At 36.9% G+C, this 9428-nt stretch overlaps 1 pseudogene; it reads right to left on the reverse strand.

Annotated features, from left to right (window-relative positions):
• Positions 1 to 2548: 2548 nt before the first annotated feature.
• LOC141592564 (putative calcium-transporting ATPase 13, plasma membrane-type) lies at positions 2549 to 6575 on the reverse strand (annotated as a pseudogene).
• Positions 6576 to 9428: the final 2853 nt, after the last annotated feature.

The raw sequence follows: 9428 nt of genomic DNA on the forward strand, positions 1-9428 counted from the left end.
AGAATTATGTGATAATTGAATCGATTTTATCTCGTTTGTATAATTGTATCCACCTTGAATTTTACAAAGCTGATATAAGCATGACTTAAAATGTCTCGACTCGATTAAAAATAGAATTAGCCGATAAAGCTCAATTGAGACTTGAAATTGACAACCCCCCAAACATTTGACTCAACTTGACCCAAATTCGACCCTCGAACTTCGTTGGATTCAAAGTTAAACCGATCCGAACTGATCTGACCTAAAATCACTCGACCCTTAATTGGAATGACTAAAAGTGAATTTTTGTTTTCTTTCTTTTTTGAATCGCCTGATACGACTAATGGTAAGTCGTAGGACTATAGGAGTACTTAATTGACGACCAGGAGCCCGACGCTAGAAACAAAATGCATAGCAGAGTCGAATTCATACAAGTAAAATCTAACTTGAATGACCCATTTGTCTAGTTTATTTGTATACCACTAATTAGTCCTAAAACTAACTTAAACTCGAAATGATCCAACCTGACCTGATAGGCTGATATGTATCGTATATCCAAAATAACATAAGCCGAACCGAGTCAATTCGTTTCCAATCCAAATAACCAGCTTGCAGTCTCCGTTACTACTTACTCTGTAGCACACTAGCACCTAAAAGCCAGGGCTTAGGAGTGAGGTCCACGAAAATGCGGCAGCCATCAAAGTTGGAGCTGGGAGCATATTGATTTCTGAGAACGACGTTCCTTGTATGTCACTCGCATAGAATACAAAAGGTTGGAGCCTTCTTTGTTTTGACTTTTCAGTTTGCATATGTTACTTGCATATGATTTGCAACTTTTGCCCCTCGTGCATTTTGGTTGAAATTTAGTATGCATGAAATTGTTGCAATACCAAGGGGTAGCCGAGAATTTATTGCATTATTCGGGTTTAGTACCCACCCGGTGACGCCTTTAACTTCTACCCTCGTGGCGGAGGTACGTATAATAATGTGGATCACAAGACCTACTTGTAGCACAGTAAGTGTAAGTCTCTCTTAGGGCGACTGTATCCGTCTTAAGATAAATTTGTGTATCAGCTTATCTAACTGTTCTTCTACTAGTGTAGCTCACGTGCTATAGCACGGTTTTTCTAGATGACAATGTAAGAAAAATTAACAATTAAACTATTGGCAATTTTCTATTTTCAATTATACAACATATATTTATGGCTACTTTTATGTACAAAATCAGAATATTATTAAAATGAATTAGGGGAGTAGATAATTAGAGAAATATACTAAGTATTGTAAGTAGTAGTTAGCTACGTAGGCGGTAAACTTAAGCGGAAAAAGTTTGAGATTTGTTATTTTTTTTAAATAAAAAGGGGTGGTCAAGTGATTCTCTAAAATAATAATTATTGTATTATTGAAAAATTTAACAACTTTTAATTTATAATTTAATACTAACTTTATTTAATTTTAATGAAAAAATAATAATTATAAATTTAATAAAAAGATTAGAGTTATAATTATTAAAACATGTTTATTGAAAAGATAATTTTATGATACTTATTTCCTAATTTAGGTAGATGCTTTTTGGAGGAAAAACTAAGAGCATTTTTATTCTCTTAGTAGTAGGGGGAGATAATTTTATGATACTTATTTCCTTATTTCCTAATTTAGGTATATGCTTTTTGGAGGGAAAACTAAGAGAATTTTTATTCTTTTAGTAGTAGGGGGATGAAAATGGATTGGATTTGAATGAATGAAATCAACTTGTATTATTAATCGTAGTTGCTCATTCATGTACGAGTTTTACATGTTCATGTACTTTTTTTCATTACTTTTCCATAGTATGCCCTTAATCTAATTCTCTTCAAATCTCTCTAATTCTCTTCCTTACAAGGTTAATCAAATCTACAAAATTATCGAATCCGTCAAATTTCACAATTATGAATGCTAATTCTCGTATCGATCAAGTAATAATTCCAACTCTTAATTTTATTGATTGTATTATACGGAGTATCAAATTAAGAAATAGATTTATACTAATTAAATTAGGGTTTGTAATTGTAAGATTTACTTCGAGCACTACAATTTTATTCTTCGGCCTTCGAGTGTAGTTTGTTTTGCTGTTGCCTATAATTTGGTGGGGACACCACACACGTTGCTCAATTGTCAGAACCGTGCAATTGAAAAATCATAGGAGACTGAGGAGGTAAATCTTACAATTACAAACCCTAATTCGTAAGGATTAAGATCATCGTTGAACACTATTACACCATATGTTTTCTGACAAGAAATATACCGAATTAAGATCATTGTTAGAAGGCGGATTTGTGTCGGTCTGAGGAGGTCGTCAAAATCGACCGGTGGCGCAAGGGAGACGGCGGTGAGGGTGGTAGATGGTGGCTGACGGATGGTGGTTGGATGGTGGTAGTTAGAGTGAGAAAAGGGAAGAAGAGATAGACTAAAAAAAGGGTAAAAAATGAAATCATTAAAAATAAAAGGGGTAATATAGTCATTTACGTCCATAAAATAGTAAAACCCGTACATGAATGAGCACCACCCTTATTAATATAATAAAACCATATTTACAAATAAAAGAAATAATGAACTGTCAACAATAAATAATTTGGGTTAGAACAACAATCAAAGAATCTTAAGCATGCTACTAAATCCTCAGTCATCCTAATTTTTCTTCCAGAAGCATATATACTCCCACTTGATGTACCCGAAAAACGATTTCTCCGGGACTAGTATACTCTTGACAACCCAACCAATCGGCCAGGACACGGCTGCAATCCCGACACAAGCACCCCATTGTCCCCAGTTCAACCTCTCAGTGTTTGCAAATTTCTTCAGAAATTCAACCATAATCACCTGGAGTATTATAGTCGCGCTAATGATAGCTATAAACAGCTTATTCTTCGTAATTCCCTCAAAGATGTTCTTCTTCTCTAGTTTCCGGGCATTAAACTCGTTGAACACCTGGCATAACACAAAGGTGTTGAACAGCAAGGTGTCCTTCACTTTAGCCGATACACCAAATATCGCTTCACCCTTGAACTGTAAAGTTAGGAGGATGGCTATTTGGTACGCGGCTTGAGCCATAAGGTTTCTCCACATGATGTTGGTGATTAGTGGCTCGAACCTTCCAACTGGGTTTTTCTGCATTAGTTCCTTGGTGGGTTTTTCCGTGGCTAGAGCCAGGGCGCCTAGAGTGTCCATGATGAGATTCACCCACAACACCGGATAACCGTCGTGGGACATCGCCAAATGATACGTGATCGGCTAGCTACGGTTGATGGTTAAAGCGGCTACATTGACGACGATCACCGAATCGAATGAATTTCTGGATGTTGTTATAGACGCATCTACCCCATCCTAAAACCGTTGCTACTGAAGCAAAGTTATCGTCTAAGATGACAATGTCTGAACTTTCTTTTGCGACTTCAGTCCCTTGGATTCCCATTGAAAGCCCTATATCGGCCTCCTTGAGAGCTGGTGCATCATTCGTGCCATCTCCTGTGACCGCCACCACATGGCCTTTCTGTTTGAGGCATTGAACCATGAGGAGCTTGTCAAAAGGGGATGATCTAGCCATGACACATATCTTTTCCACTCTCTCCATTCGTTCTTCATGGGTGTAGTTTCGGAACTCAGGACCTTCAATGACAGCATATTTGGTATCCTGACCCTCCTTCAGGATTCCACATTCAAACGCTATTGCTCGTGCTGTGAACACGTTGTCACCCGTGATCATCTTGATGTTTACACCAGCATTTTGGCATTCTTGGACGGCTTTCATTACCCCGGGCCTACAGGGATCCTTGATACCCACCATTCCTAGTAAGGTCAAGCCAGTGTCACTGATAGTTCCCGAAATTTCCTCCTCTAAGACGACTTGTTTATGAGCGAACGCAATGCAACGAAGACTGCTGGCCGCCATGCTTTGAATTATCTGCTCAAAAACCATCTTTTGATCAGAAGTGATCGCTTTTTGGTTTCCTGATATATCGTAGTAATGTGAGCATGATTCTAGTATCATTTCAGCCGCACCCTTCCAATGAACATTCGCTTGATCGTCTTCCTTGCTCTTAATCAAAACCCCGCTTCTTTTCTTCTCGGAATTGAAGGTTTCCACTTGAAGTATGGTACATCTCTTGGTCAATTCCTGCACATCCATGTTCATTTCCAGCACGGCCCAGGAAAGAAGCGCCTTTTCTGTTGGACTACCGGAAAACTCATAATCCAAGCTGTCAGAAGGCTTGTACACACTACCTGTAGTGTTAAGCCCAACTCCTTCCTGAAACAAGGTGAGCAGATCATGCCCAATTTCCGAGACTGGGGTCGGTCCCACAGGATTCAGGCCTAACCAGAACTTAGTCACCTTCATCTGGTTCAATGTAAGGGTTCCTGTTTTATCAGTACAAATGGTAGTTGCAGACCCCATCGTCTCACAGGCTGACAGTTTCCGAACCATGGCTTGGTCAGCCATCATTCTCTTCATAGAGTAAGCTAGCGTGAGAGTCACGGCTAATGGTAAACCCTCCGGGATTGCGACCACAACTATTGTTACCGCGGCAGCAAATATCCTGATAATCACATTGAGTATGTCATTAACACTTGTTTTGCTTCCATTGAATTCTCTTCTGCCATTTTCGTCATATGTGTTTCCGGTGAAATATCGTACTAGTAACACCACTAGCACCAGGAATGCCACTGCTAACCCGACTTTACCTGCAAAAGAATTAAGTTTATCAAAAACTGACCTGAACCGAAACCAGAAGACCTGATAAAATATGATCGAAAACTAGCTAGACTTCTTAACCCATCTTATGACCAGGGGCGAAGCCAGAATTTTTTGTTTGGGGTAGCGAAGATCCTAAGACTATACTTATTTGAAAATTGAAAAAAAAAAAATGCATACAAAAATTCAAGTTACAAATTCACAACCAACAATCAAATGGACGCTATGTAATGACTTGAAATTTACGTTGTATAATTCAACTTATCGATATTTTATTTTTTCGAAAATAGTTTTTTTTTTTTTTTTGCATTCTTTCTACGTTAGGAATTTACGAGTCCAAAGAGTCCATGACTTACATATTTTCTTATCGTAACGAAATTTCTTTAATTTTTTTACCTAAATCAACGAATTTTCATTGTATAATTCAACTTATTATCGATATTTTATTTTTTCGAAATTCAAGTTACAAATTAACGAATTTTCATTGTATAATTTTTTTTTTTTTTTTTTTTTGCATTCTTTCTACGTAATGAAAATGACACATCAAAATTACCAATACATAATAACCCGAACATAACCCAATCCGAATAACCCATTTGACACAAAAAGAAAATGTTAAACAAACATTACCTATAGCTGAAGTAAGCTTATTGAGGCGCAATTGAAGCGGAGTTTGTTCATCGGTGGTGCTACTCACAGTGCTCATCATCTCACCCCAAGTAGTGTTCATCCCTACAGAGGTAACAACCATCCGTCCATACCCATCGGCGACCTTTGTACCCGATATCAAAAACGGGTTTTGAACCTTATTAATACCCACATGATCACTTTCACCAGTCATGCTAGATTCATCAATTTCCAAAGAATGTCCATCAATGAACAACCCATCAGCTGGAACTTGATCACCAATCTTCAAACAAACAATGTCACCAACAACGATCCCATATATCGAAACTTGTTGCCTTCTTCCATTCCTTATAACATCCACATTTATGTCATTACCTTGTTTTGAGAGTTTCTCAAATTGTCTGCTTTGTCTATAATTACTTAAAGACGAAACAACAATGACTAGAAAAACGGCTAAAAATATACTTCCTCCGTCATACCATCCTTCTTTCGGTCCCTTTTGCTTAATCCCGAAACCAAGAGAAAGTGCAGCACAAAGTAAAAGTATAAGAATAGTGAAATCCTTAAATGCCTCCCATATGAAATGGAGTATACCTTGAGAAGGCGGTTTCTTATACGTATTCTTACCAAAGACTTCACGTCGGTTTTCTATATCGTCCTCATCCCCATGAATACCATTCTCAAGATTCGTCTCCAGAGACGAAGCTATGGAGTCTACTCCTCCATAGTCGCGAAGTTGTTGTAAGTCTTTCTGCTTAATTATCTTGATGACGGTGGTTTGATCGACATTCGAGAAGGGTTTTTGTGGATCAAGGTTAAGAATTGAATAAGAAACAGTTTTGAGAAGGGTTTTATTTTTTGGTGCAAGGGAAAGAAGAGCCCTAGAACAATAGATGCTTGTAAAAGCTTTTTGCCATCTTTTGTTAGGTTTACTAAGGTTTTCAGAAACACTTAGTAAAAACTCAATGCAAGCCAAGTTTGTATGTAACATGCTTGATATAGCAAATCGATCAACACCCGTAAACAAGAAATAATGTTCAGACTCGACTAAAATAGCAAATCAACACGTACTCGTGTATAAGAAATGTTTTTTGAAATAACGTTTGAAAAGTTTTGTTGGTCGATGGTACGATTTGTTATAATTTCACCCGTTAGTAACCAGTCTCGAAAAATTAACGACGATTATTGTGATAATTAACAATTATGTATTGCAAGTGTAAGTAATAAGATGTTTTGTGAGTTTTTGATGAAGATTATGGAGATACAATGCATGTCAGCATGTGTATATATACTTATATAGTACGGAGTAAATTGTGAGTGATTTCGATACGCCGCATGAAAAAATATTACGTAGGCGCGTACAAATTTCATGGATGTTTCTTGGAAACGAGGATTATTTTACGTTTCAAGTACAACAGAATACAGATAATGCGTGTTACGGGGTTGTTTTTTTGGAAAATGGGAATATTAAAATTGGAAAGTGGACCGGCTTGGCTCTTGCTTAAGGGCTTTGGGATTGACTAATTGAAGACATTGACTGATGTAGATGGGTGGAAATTGCGATCTTATTTCTGCGTAATGCTGCTACAAGAATTGTATGTATATCTACACAAATTCTCATTGAAGACAGGCACTATCCGTCATAAACTAAAGACGGATAGTGCCCCTCTCACAAAAAGCAAGTGGCATTATTAATGGATGCTCCATTTCCTAGCCACTTGCCCTCCCACTTACTTTATTGTGAGAGGAGGAATATCCGTCTTCAGCTTATGACGAATATACTACGTCACAAGCAAGACGCTTTGGTATATCTAGTATTTATTCCAATGGGAAACTACGGCAATATGATATTTTTCGTCTTAATATAGCTCAACAACACATTGAAAGTTTGAAACTATCTACGTCAAAACGTGTAAATAACCAAAAGCGTTTGTTTGTTTTGTATAGTTTTTTTTTTTTTGGTAGAATGTTTTGTATAGTTTTTAGGCACTATTCATTTGAAAAGAATTTTCGATACAACTTCTAATATATAATATAAAAGATAGTCATGTGAGATCTTGTTTAAATTGTCTTGTCGAGTATATTATGAATATATCAAATTTTTATAATTTTTAGTAATATTTAATTAAAAATATGAACAATAGAAAACAAGCATTTATATACGTGTATAAAAGCAAACGTATAGAATTCATTGGAATGAAAAAAGTATATATATCTTTAGTGGTCTTACTTCAAACGGTCTATATCATTTGAAGTCTGATCATAAAAGTGGTCACATTTAAGGCCTGTCTAAAGCTTTCAGACAAAAAAGGCTATCTAAAATGAGAATTTGTGATAAATCGTAAATTCGACAAACGGATAGGATTATTAGAATCCGAGTATGGAATAAAAATAATAATATATGCCATTATTTTCATCAATTTTTAAATCGAAAAAATGGTAGAGCTAGCATTAATTCATGGTGCCTAAGTGCTATGCCCTAGTTTTCGGCCCAAAAAGTCGACATTCGAGTCATTATTTAGCGTTTTTGTAGGGTATGTTTTCACAATTTTGTTGTACCTAAGACCATCCCCAAGCAGAAGGTCGACCTAATCGAGTCACCAAAAATTTTCCTCTTAATCACACCTTATTAATCTTGATCCACTTTCACCCTCCCAAACAGAAGGTCGCAACCTAGGTCACCAACCCAATCATTTATACTTTCCAACATTTTCAATCATTTACCACATTCACTACCCCATCAAAACTTTTCTCTTACTTTTTATTATTATTATTATTATTATTATTTATCAACAAATTATAGATTTTTATTTACTACGAGTATATTTTTGTACAACGGCTATATTTCGTGTAGAAAATTCCGTCTTAATTTTAATCTAATGAGATTCCGTCTAGAAAACTCCAAAACCAAAAAAAAAAACAAAAACAAAAAACAAAAAAAATTAAACGTGGATGAACCACAACACCACAGCCCATACAACTTTTAGGAACTCTCCCAATTTAATCCCAAATTCATTCCCCCCTTATCCAGATCCTTCTTCTAACCCTCTTCAAAAAACTGGAAACCTTCAAATTAATCCAGATACGACTAATGGTAAAAGTCGTAGGACTATAGGACTAATAGGAGTACTTAATTGACGACCAGGAGCCCGACGCTAGGAACAAAATGTATAGCAGAGTCGAATTCATACAAGTAAAAACTAACTCGAAATGACCCAACCTATCGTATATCCAAAATAACATAAGCTGAACCGAGTCAATTCGTTTCCAATCCAAATAACCAACTTGCTGCAGTCTCCGTTACTACTTACTCTGTAGCACACTAGCACCTAAAAGCCAGGGCTTAGGAGTGAGGTCCACGAAAATGCGGCAGCGATCAAAGTTGGAGCATATTGATTTCTGATAACGACATTCCTAGTATGTCACTCGCATAGAATACAAAAGGTTCGAGCTTTCCTTGTTTTGACTTTTGAGATAGATGAACCATCTTAACCAAAACCTTAAGATGATGATTGAGGCCCAATTATTATAATTATTCCTATTACGCTCCCTCACTCAAATGTCCATTGGGCTTGAAGAGTGGTTAGTTGTGCACCGGCTCCTCCGTACCGTGTGCTGGGGTTCCACTTCGAGTTTTTGAGGGGGGTTTTGAGGTTGCCAGGATTTGAACCCGTGACCTACGGTCACACTGGCTCTCATACGATGATAGATGAACCATCTTAACCAAAACCTTAAGGTGATAATTGAGGCCCAACTATTATAATTATTCCTATTAGAGTTTGCATATGTTACTTGCATATGATTTGAACTTTTGCGGTTTTGCCCCTCATGCATTTTGGTTGAAATTTAGTATGCATGAAATTGTTGCAATAACCAGGGGGTAGCCGAGAATTTATTGCGTTATTCGGGTTTAGTACCCATCCGGTGACGCCTTTAACTTCTACCCTCGTGGCGGAGGTACGTATAATAATGTGGATCACAAGACCTACTTGTACCACAATAAGTCTAACTTAGGGCGACTTTATCCGTCTTAAGATAAATTTGTGTATCAGCTTATCTAACTATTCTTCTATGAAAATGAATTGGATTTGAA

This window comes from Silene latifolia, chromosome 7 (genome assembly GCF_048544455.1).
Source record: "Silene latifolia isolate original U9 population chromosome 7, ASM4854445v1, whole genome shotgun sequence".
NCBI classification, from domain to species: domain Eukaryota; kingdom Viridiplantae; phylum Streptophyta; class Magnoliopsida; order Caryophyllales; family Caryophyllaceae; genus Silene; species Silene latifolia.